This window comes from Lathyrus oleraceus, chromosome 2, assembly GCF_024323335.1.
Source record: "Lathyrus oleraceus cultivar Zhongwan6 chromosome 2, CAAS_Psat_ZW6_1.0, whole genome shotgun sequence".
Classification (NCBI taxonomy): domain Eukaryota; kingdom Viridiplantae; phylum Streptophyta; class Magnoliopsida; order Fabales; family Fabaceae; genus Lathyrus; species Lathyrus oleraceus.
Window position 1 is genome coordinate 432,676,529 of NC_066580.1, and position 11,719 is coordinate 432,688,247.

The 11,719-nt window shown below is 37.2% G+C and overlaps 1 long non-coding RNA gene across 1 annotated transcript; it reads left to right on the forward strand.

Moving 5' to 3' along the window:
* Window positions 1–9,809: 9,809 nt before the first annotated feature.
* LOC127121505 (uncharacterized) lies at window positions 9,810–11,027 on the forward strand. Its single transcript, XR_007803469.1, has 3 exons — window positions 9,810–9,871; window positions 10,549–10,771; window positions 10,936–11,027. It is a non-coding gene; the product is annotated as an uncharacterized LOC127121505 (long non-coding RNA).
* The last annotated feature ends 692 nt before the right edge of the window (window positions 11,028–11,719 follow it).

Consider the following 11,719-nt stretch of genomic DNA (forward strand, 5'->3'; position numbering starts at 1 on the left):
GATTTTGATAGTATCAAAGAGTATCTACTTGAACCTCCGATTCTATCTCCGCTTGTTGAAGGAAGACCGTTGATCATATAACTGGCTGTGCTTGATGAAAGTATGGGTTGTGTTCTGGGTCAACAAGACTAATCTGGAAAGAAAGAATATGCTATTTACTACATGAGTAATAAATTCACCGATTGTGAGACTCGGTATTCTATGCTTAAAAAGACTTGTTGCGCCTTGGCTTGGGCTGCTAAGCGTCTGCGCCAGTATATGTTGAATCATACTACTTAGTTGATATCCAAAATGGATCCAATCAAGAATATTTTTGAGAAGCCTGCTTTAACCGGGAGGATTGCCCATTGACAGATGTTGTTATCAGAGTATGATATTGAATACCGGTCCCAAAAAGCAATTAAAGGTAGTGTCTTGGCTGACCACTTGGCCCACCAACCAATTGAAGATTACCAGTCAGTGCAATATGATTTTCTTGATGAAGAGATTTTGTACTTGAAAATGAAAGATTGTGATGAACCATTGCTTGAAGAAGGACCGGAACCTGGTTCCCGTTGGGGCATGGTATTTGATGGAGCTATTAATCAATATGGTAATGGCATTGAGGCAATGATTATTACTCCTTAAGGCACCTATTTTCCATTTACAGCTAGATTGACTTTCAATTGTACAAACAACATGGCTGGGTATGAAGCTTGCATTATAGGGCTTAAAGAAGCCATTGATCTCAGAATCAAGTATCTTGATGTTTATGGAGATTCAACTTTGGTTGTGAATCAGATCAAAGGCGAATGGGTGACGAATCAACCCAGTTTGATACCATACATAGATTATGCGAGGATGATTTCAAATTTCTTTACAAAGGTTTAGTTTCATCATATCCCTCGAGATAAAAATCGGATGGCAAATGCTCTTGCAACGTTGACTTCAATGATTATAGTGAACTTTTGGAACAAGGTTCCCAATTTGACGGTGATGCGCCTTGATAGGCCAACTCATGTGTTTGCTGTAGAGGAGGTCAAAGATGATAAGTCGTGGTATTTTGATATCAAGAGTTTCCTCCAAAGTCAGATTTACCCGTCAAAGGCATCTTTGAAAGATAAGAAGACTTTGAGGAGATTAGCTGGCAACTTCTATCTGAATGGTGATGTGCTTTACAAGAGAAACTTCAAAATGGTCTTGCTCAGATGCGTGGATAGACATGAAACAGACACGTTGATGACTGAAGTCCATGAAGGTTCCTTTGGTACTCATTCCAATGGACATGCTATGGCAAAGAAGATTTTGAGGGTGGGTTACTATTGGCTGACAATGGAATCCGACTGTTGCAAGTTTGTGAAGAAATGCCACAAGTGTCAAATTTATGCAGATAAGATTCACGTTCCTCCGACACTGTTGAATGTCATTTCCTCTCCATGGCCCTTGTCCATGTGGGGAATTGATATGATTGGCATGATTGAGCCAAAAGCATCGAACGAACATCATTTTATTCTGGTGGCCATAGGCTACTTCACAAAGTGAGTTGAAGTGGCATCATATGCGAATGTAACCAAGCAAGTTATTGTGAGGTTTATCAAGAACCAGATTATATGTTGTTATGGTGTGCCAAGTAAGATCATTACTGATAATGGATCTAACTTGAATAATAACATGATGAAAGCCCTTTGCAAAGACTTCAAGATTGCACACCATAATTCTTCTCCCTATAGACCTAAGATGAATGGGGTTATTGAAGCTGTAAACAAGAACATCAAGAAGATCATTCAGAAGATGGTTGTAACATACAAAGATTGGAATGAGATACTCCCATTGCTTTGCATGGGTACCGTGCATCCGTTCGTACTTCAACATGGGCAACCCCTTTTTCACTTGTTTATGGTATGGAAGTTGTGCTCCCCATAGAGGTTGAGATCCCATCACTACGTGTCTTGATGGAAGCCAAGTTGACTGAGGCTGAATGGTGTCAGACCAGGTATGACCATCTAAATTTGATTGAAGAGAAGAGATTGACTGCCATGTGTCATGGTCAACTATATCAGCAGAGAATGAAGAAGGAATTTGATAAGAAGGTTAGGCCTCAAGTATTCAGAGAAGGTGACCTCGTGCTCAAGAAGATTCTATCTCTTCAAACCTGATGCCAGGGGAAAGTGGACTCCTAATTATGAAGGCCATATGTTGTTAAGAGAGCCTTTTCGGGCGGTGCTTTGATTCTTACAACTACGGATGGTGAAGAGTTCACGCGTCCTGTGAAAGCTGATGCAGTCAAGAAATACTTCGCCTAAAAAGAAAAGAACAACTCGCTAAGTTGAAAACCCGAAAGGGCGGCTTAGGAAAAAATGAGCGTCTCGGTGGATTGAAAACCCGAAAGGGCGATCCAAGCAAAAGTTAGAGACATAAAACAAAACAAAAATTCATCCTGATGGATTGAGTACCCCACCATGGGGAAATCTATGAAAAAATTAGGGATTATGGTAAGTAACTGCAGTCAGTTGTTTTCCAGGTTATAGAAGCAACTTTGAGCAAGTTAGTCGTTTCTGACTCATCATTCTCAACTGAAGCCAAGAGCGCAGCGGATATTGAAGTTGGTAGGAGGAGAGTAGTGATCATTGTATTCAATGTAGTCATTTTCCATGTAAATTACCATTTTCAACTATATGTAAAGATCTATGGAGTCTTGTCATTTACATACTACCATTCTATTAAATAAAGTTGAGCTTTTGTCCAATTGATTCTACTCTTATTTATTTTTCAGCTAAAATAGAACTGAATTTTATGATGATAATTTCGAAATAAATTAATAAAAATCATTTTTCTTAAGAAATGAAAGCAAACAATTTAAAAGGCAATCAATTTCGGTAAGGAATATCAACAACAATTTGAGAAAAGGTAAGTCTTAAAGTGCGAAGCATGGTTGGTCTTCCCTAAGGAGCTAATTTGATAACCTCTTCCCAACAGCAAGTCGGTTTCTCCAGCTGAGTTTGAAATCACTTTCCCATGCTGAATTACAGGCTGACACCCTCAACAGTTTACCTGGCCCCCCGGTACAGAGTCTTATCTCCTGTTCTCCCCGGTGGAGTTCATTTCTGGTTCCCACCAGTGTTGTTCCGGAATAATGTTTGAAGTGGTCCCCTGCGAGGTTATCTCCCATATAATATGGTGTTGATCTAAAATTCCCTGCAGAGTTGACAATTTGGATTCCCGGCAGGTTTTCCTTGCTCTCTCCCCAGCCAGGGTTGAAGCCTTCATGAACAAATAATTTATATCTATCCCAACATTTTTCTCTAGTTGGTGTTTCCATCTTGTCAAGATTGCCCGAGTGTTGTAGCGATGATTCGAATCTGTGACATTTGTATCCTTTGCGATAGTTTTGTCAACATAATCATCAAACATATACATATTCATGCATAACATATAGCATCAGATAATCCATTATGCATTTGCTATGGCGTTTCATTATTCTGATCCCCTGTTACGGTGACATTATCTCCCCATACAGGTTTGGTGTGTCTGTCCTCTTTCAATTGTAGAGTGTCAACCCCTTAGGCAGAAAGAATTTAACCTTTCTCACCTCCCCCCTGAGTTATTTCCTTGTGGATAATTATTGTTTCAGTTTCCTCCCCAGTTTAACTACCTGGATGGAACTACCCCCTTGAGTTATATCCTCATTGGGTTGAGTCCTTGCTTGATCGTCTCTTTCTAGATCTTACCTAGATAGACACCTTTGGTCCCTTAAGGGTTTATTACCCAATAACTGGTAATATTCCTCTCAATTGTCGAGTATTTTACTATTACCCAATACCCAGTAAAAGTAACCTACTTCTTTTTTATCCCTAGTGGATTCATTTTCCTGTATCCCCAGGCAGTCTATCCTTGATATGTTCATCCTAACTGATGACAAATATTCTTCTTTCATGGTTTTCTACCCAGTAAAAAGGTAGTTGTAACCCCTATTTTCATTCCCCAGAAAGTTAATCCTTGATATGTTCATCGTAACTGATGACATATTTTCTTTTTTCTTTGGTATTCTGCCCAGTAACCGGTAGATATAAACTTTATTTCTCCCCTCAGAGTTAATCCTTGATATGTTCATCCTAAACGATAACGGGTTCTCTCTTTTGGTCTTCTGCCCAGTAACTGGTAGTTGTAAGTCTTATTTCCCCTTGCTGAGTCTATCCTTGATATGTTCATCCTAACCGGTGACGGATATTCTCTTTGGTATTCTATCAAGTAACCAATAGATATAATTCCTACTTTTTCAGGAAGTTTATCCTTGATATGTTCATCCTAACCGATGACAGATATATTTCCCTCTGAGTTTATCCTTGATATGTTCACTTTTTAACAGGTGACGAATATTCTCTCTCTCTCTCTCTCTTTGGTCTTCTGCCCAGTAACCGGTAGTTGTAAACCCTATTTGAGATTTTCCCCGGCAGGTTGTTCTTACTCAGCAACTGGTAACGAACATACCTCAGTTTCCCCAGCAAGTCATCCTTGATATATTTACCCTAACCGGTAATAGATGCCTCTCTGTCAGGGTATGTTATCTTCCTACCCAGTAACCGGTAGTGGATAATATACTTTTGGTACTCATGCGTTGAAGTTTATTCTTCCCCAATTGAGTTTGATTCGAGTATTTCAGTTTTGTTCTGATTTACCTGATTCCCCTGTAGATTTTCCCTTTTACCCCCGATCGAGTCCTTCCACTAATTTATTTTTAGGGAAATCCCTCCTCGTGTCTCCAACAGTTTTTAAGTCGTAGCCTGGCCTACGCATAACCTTTTAACCCCAGAGTCTCTGTCTCCCTAGTGAGTATTCCTTATGGAATGCATTATGCTCCTATGGACTTTCAGCCTCTCTGGATTCTTTTCCTTTGTGGCAATATTCTCCCCACAAAGATTCTTTTTAACATTCATATTATATGGATCATGAGGTCTCTTAGGGACCAACATTTGTTTCTATATGTTGTTATTTAAGTCCATTCTACGGAGTCGATACAAATATTTTAACCATCACATCCTCAGTTAGAATGTCCTTAAATAGGGGCAACTGTAAGACCCCAATTTTGACCATAAGATCCCTCATGCTATCTCATCATATGCATTAGCTTTTGGATCACACCTTAGAATCCTCCTTACCCCTCATTCATTGGGCTTGTATTGGGAGAGATCACCAAACACTTTTGATTGTATCATACTTTTTTTTTCATTATTTACTAATCAAAGTGCCAAAAATATGTCAATGTATAGTTTAACTCTTTTGTAGGTAGTCTGTGTGCTCACCTAAGCTTCATCAAGCTCATATCTAGGGTTTGAGATCCTCAATGCAAGGAGACCAATCAAGAAATGGTTCACAAGGGCTCTAGACATCATATATGGATCCCCATGGTCTTCAGATATTATTTTGATTAAGAATTCATCAAGAGTTTGAAGCTTGTTAGCTTTGGAAACCCAAATTCATCTAGGTATCTTGTGTGACTTCCTCAGCAAGTTTCTTCAACATTTGATCAAATATTTCAAGGGATACTTCATATTACAACATATTATACATATATGATCCTCCATGAGTCCCAAAAGTCAATAGAATGTCAAGCTAGTAAGATGGTTCATGGTGGTTGACCAGAGAAAGTCAACTGGTCAAAATTGGGGTTCCCTAGACCCTATCTCCTACAATTTTTGTCATATGAAAATTATTCCAAGAGAAACGTTACTCCTTGTGACATTATAAACAACTTTCATGTTGAGGTCAAGATCTAGTTTTGCTTGGAAAGTCATTCTTTATGGTGAAAGATTATAGGTCATTTTGTCTGTGCCCTAGTTAGGAGGTCAACTTCCAAGAATCATAACTTGATCAATATTTATGATATGAAGGCCATCTAAGTTTAATTATAAAAATCAAGATGTCCTCTCCAACTTTGATTCTTTGAGAAATCTCAAATTCAACTTGCAAGGGCATGTGCCAAGAGGAAACATTACAGGTCATTTTGGGCCATTACCATTGAACAAGAGATTCTCCTCAACTTCTAAAATGTATAACCCCTTCATGCCAAATCCAAATGAGGTCAAACTTGTGACCAAATTTAATAGGGTTGAAATAGATTCAACTTTGATGAAGGAACTTTCTCCATTTGAACCCCATAGCAAAAGTTATTCAAGGTGGAAGAAGTAAACATATGACTTGGGACTTAGAAAAATTTCAATTATGTTTGATTTCCCAAACTTCCACCTCAAAATTCATCATGATCCAAGCTTCAAATGGAAAAGTGTTCAAAATTAAAGTTATTCCCCTTGATCTCACCTTTCTAAAAAGTCCAAAATCACTTCATTTGGCCAAGGATTGAATGACTTGCGCATGGCTTTTCTTCAAGGTTCCATTTGGATGAATCTCATTACCATTTTAATAATTCCAAATGCATGGCTTCATGACACACTTCCAACATCAGTCATGATCAATTTTGGACCTTTTGACATCATTTCATGGGACTATCACACGCCCATGCATCCATTCAAGTGAGAATTGATATTTTTTGCATTTTATTGAAAGTGAGTGCAAATCAATGGTTCAACCTATAAATACATTGTCTCATGCTCAAAATTAGGGACACCTTGCCCAAGCTTTGATCCTGCAACCTTACCCCTCACCATTAGAGGATAAACTTGAGGTTTTCAATTAAAAATCGAGTCTCAATTTCACTTCTGTTTTGAAGTTGAAACTCCAAGAATCCAAGCCATTCTTTGATCCAATTCAACTCCTGCAAGCTTCTAAAGTCAAGCCAAGACCAATTGGAAGCAAGATTCAAGCTCCTTGAAGGTGATTTTTCAGAAACTTCATCTTTTCATTCTCTTTCAATTCTTCACCATTCTCTTTGATTTTTGGTTGGCTAAAGTCCTACCAATATAGGCAACAAGATTGAGTTGCTTTGAGGTCAAATCGAAGCAACTCAGTTCATGATCCTCAAAATTCAAATCCTTGTATCTTTCTATATACTTGGAATTGGAGAAAATTGAGGCCATATTCGAGCTCCTGAGCATTCTCTCTTTGAAATAGTGTCCTTGTTTTTCATTTTTTATTAAGTTGAAGGTGGACCAGTCCGGTGAGGTCCACCAGAGAAGATGACCGGAGCCCTAGCTCCGGTGGTGTGTTGGCAGCTTCACATCCATCTGATTGTGGTCCAATGATCTAATTCTGGCATTTGGTTTGAATTACCTATATTGCAGCACATTGACTTGGTTGTATGGTAGACACCACACGTGTGGCCATCAGATATGCCACCTCAATTAATGAGGGAGATCTGATGGCCCTTGTTTTTTCTTATTTTATTTTAAATTCTGATTTTATGTTAAATCCTTCTATTTTATTTAATTCACAGAAATTTCATTTTTAACCCAAAAAATATGGGACTTTCACCAAAAATCTATAAATATTTTTCTCTTCCATATTATGAATCAAAATTATTTTTTGGATTAATTTTGCTATTTTTCATGAATTAAATGTTTTTGTGCATATTTTTAATTGTTTAAAAATACTTCTGACTTTTCAAAAATAGTAAAAAAAATTGTCTAAGGTCCTTTGACCTTGTTTGACCTAGGATAAATTCCTTGACCATTTATTTGGTGTTTTGAAGGGATTTTAGGTTTTAAAGAAATTAAAATATATTTTAATTCATTTTTAATTGATTAATTGTTCAAAAACATTGTTGAGTCATTTTTATGGTCTTGTGATGTTTGACTTTCTGTTTGGGCCTTGGTCAAGGTTGATTTGACTTTTGTTGGATCAAAACCATTGGATTTAGGGGATTGATGAAATGTACATTTCATCTCCCAAAATGAATGAATGGTTTTGATTTGATGAAAATCCTCCCTTGGTCAATTTGTGTTTCTATCTTCCCCTTCCTCTTCATCTTCATTCCTATTCTTTCCCATTCCCTCATTTGACCAATGAAATATCTAATGTCTAAAGGCTAATTGGTTCATCAATGACCTTGTGTCAGATGAACCAATACAAGTATGACGGAGATAGGTCCCTCCCTCTTGATCTTTTATTTTAGTGTGTGGTATATTTTAGGAGTTTGGTTCTTCATACCAAATCTCTAACATGCATTAACAACTAAATTTTTATTGCCCGGCCTCAGATAGTTGTGACTTCTACATAAGTCCAATTATGATTGCTTAACATAGAGCTAAGTTTGACACTCAAGGCATATCATTCTAGTAAATCAGATTGTAAGTCTCCCATTCTTCATGGAATTGTGTGAAGACTTGACATTTTTTCCTTTCATGGGAGCTAGTGGCATACTTGTTGAATTATCCAAGTTGGAGCCCTTCTCATGGAAGATGTCTTGTGTAGCGGGGTATTCGTTACCTTTAGATTTATTGACTAAATCGAAAGTAAACCATACAAGTCGAGTCGCCACCGCACTTCTATTTATCCAAAGGAATGGTTAGAAAGCGAACAAAAACCTAAAAGTTTTATCGAATCAAAAACTAGTAAAAATGTCAGGGATCGGGGTAAGGGGGTTGGTTATGCAATGGGAAGGTTTTAAGCACCCAAAACATCCTAGGCACTCCTAGGGAGCCCTTTTCACACTTGTTGTAAGGTTGGTATTTTGTGAAAATTTATTTGTGCAAACATGATTGAAGAGATGAGAAAAGAACATACAAGTTATTTACAATTTGTGTTTGGATGGATAAACCCATTGCCTACGTACCATCTTAAAAAAGATTAGGATCAAAACCTCGTAGTTCGGGGTAAAAATCTCAAAACAAGTTGGTGAATTGATTGGGTCCAAAAGCCTTAAGGTCTTTTGTTATCCAAGGGAGAAAACTCAACCTAAAAACCACAGATCCACCATGTGAGGATAGCTTCAACATGCTAGTGAGGGGTTAAACCTATAATAAGCATGGAAGACTCATTGTCCATCATTAAGGATATATGTGAGTATTATATCTACCTCAAGGATAACTCAAACCTAATTACTAAAGGTTATGAAAAATTTTTTGATTAAGAAAGTGGCCATTGAAACCACAAAAGTACACTACGCCAAAAAGTGCTTTTGGCAGCACCAAAAAGAAAGCGCTTTTTAAAAAAAGCGCTGTAATAGCTTGAAAAAAAATTCGCCTATGTAAAGAAAGCGCTTTTAAGGTAAAAGCGCTCTTATAGGTCTCCACTTATGAAAGCGCTTTTAAGGTAAAAGCACTCTTATAGGTCTCAGTCTCACATCTATGAGTTTCACACTTATGAAAGCGCTTTTAAGGTAAAAGCGCTCTTATAGGTCTCATGGGTTTCACACTTATGAAAGCGCTTTTAAGGTAAAAGCGCTCTTATAGGTCTCAGTCTCACATCTATGAGTTTCACACTTATGAAAGCGCTTTTAAGGTAAAAGCGCTCTTATAGGTCTCATGGGTTTCACACTTATGAAAGCGCTTTTAAGGTAAAAGCGCTCTTATAGGTCTCAGTCTCACACACTTATGAAAGCGCTTTTAAGGTAAAAGCGCTCTTATAGGTCTCATGGGTTTCACACTTATGAAAGCGCTTTTGAGGTAAAAGCGCTCTTATAGGTCTCATGGGTTTCAGACTTATGAAAGCGCTTTTAAGGTAAAAGCGCTCTTATAGGTCTCAGTCTCACATCTATGAAAGCGCTTTCATGGTAAAAGCGCTCTCATAGGTCATTTATAAAAATTATAATAAATCTAATATTACAAAATCCCTGACTTTCAGAAATCCCTCTTTCACTCTCTCTCGTTCGAAGCTCTCGCTGCCCTGGAAAAAATTCCACAGAGTACCTGGAAATCTCAACGATAAACACTGCAAATTTGAAAGAGACTGCATTCGAAAGAGAAGGATTCAATACCTGGAAATCTCATTGCGTTTTAAGGTTAGGTTTTCGTGTCTTTCTGTTTTGCCCTAGAAGTCAAAGAATAGGTTGTCGATTTTGGTTTGAATGGACTTGCATTGCTACATTATGGGTTATTTATTTGTCAGTATCGATTATTAGAGTTTGTGACTATGTTTGCTTAATATTCTGTAACTTACCGAAAGTTTCATCTTGTTCTGATATAAATGATATTCTGTAACTTGCATCGCCATTGACTTAGAAATAATGTTGGGAGTTCTAATAGAATCAGTGCCTTTTCAACATTTGTTTAAATTTGCTGAGAAAGTAGGAAGGAATGAACTGATATGTTTGCACCATTGTATCCTCATATTCTAACTATTACTGAAATTTCAGAAAGTGATTTTGATGTTAAATGTTGGATACTCAAATGGAATAACTTTGTCTGCTACAGTGATATATGTGATATGGTTTCAAGAACTTAGAGCAATGTCTCATATTTTGGCAATCCTATTACATGTTGGTTTGAATGAACAGTTAAACTTCAAAATGTACATTCATATTTTGGCATAACTTTGTCTGCTACAGTCATATTTTGGCAATCCTATTTAATGTTGTAAAATGATGTTTTAATATTATGTGAATTTTTAAGATGGTCACTGTAGTGTAAAATGAACCCTGATGGACTATATGTACATTTTTCATGTGCTTGTCTGCAGGTTGTTGAGTATCGTGGTGAGCAAATAGGAGGTCTTGAGGATCTGAGGGAACCATATATGTTGTTTTCTTCCTTTATAGATAAATTCTTGCTTAGCTTTTATTACATGGTTTGCGTCTAATTGAAAACTTCACGTCTTTGCCCATTTCAGGTTCTTACAAAATCGGTACTGCGTCTGAATCTGTTAATGCAGCTTACATATTTTCTAGAAAAGATCTTTCTCGGTATGTCTTTCAGCTTAGATATTATACAAACCCAAAGCATGTGTTTAATCATTTAGTATCTAGAATGAATCATTATGTTCAATTATTCATGTTAAGCTAATGAATCAAGTTACCAAAATATGTTAGTTATGTATGTTGCTTTATTATTTGACCTTGATATGCAGGCCTGCTATACAGATTCCCTGCGCAAGCAAAGCTGTTGTAGCTGTCCGGTTCTGTCCTATATTTTTTAATCTCAAAGCGACAAACTCAGGTACTTGTGCACTTAGTATAGTTCTGTTTACAACCAGTAACTATGTACAACCAGTTATATGTGGTACTGTTCCAATTAAACTGCCTGTGTGGGATGTATTCCATCTTAAATCTATATGACCTCTTACTAGTAAAGATCATGAGTGGTGGCCTAGAGGTTCAAAGTGATTGGTCTGAGCTAATTAGACAGTTTTATATTATTTAGCTCTAGTTATGCATTAGGAAGCAGTTATGATATTTGGAACTGTGTTTTGGTCGCAACAAGCTCTTGAGTTCTTGGAAAGGAGACAGACAAAAGACTCAAAATAGTGGGACTTAGACGAGTTTCACCCAATAAAAGAGTGTTAGAGTTGGTATTGTTAGCACTCCTTTTATTAATATTAGTCCACGTAGTTTAACTATTGATATACCGGTTCGTCCATTGACACACTAACCTTATATCCCCATCGAGTTGATAATTTAATAAAATTGATAATGTGAATTGAATTTCTTGGTTCTTGAATTTCTTGGTTCTTACTTGTGAATTGAATTTCTTGAATGATCGATTACTTGGTTCTTGAATTGTTCATGTGCATCATATAAGTTTCTTGAATTGTTTTATACGTTATGACTTATCCTTGATGTTGTTTTATATGTACAGCGCTCATTCCCTGTGTTTCCGTGAGTTTGACCTTCTCGACGTTGCTGTTCGGTAAA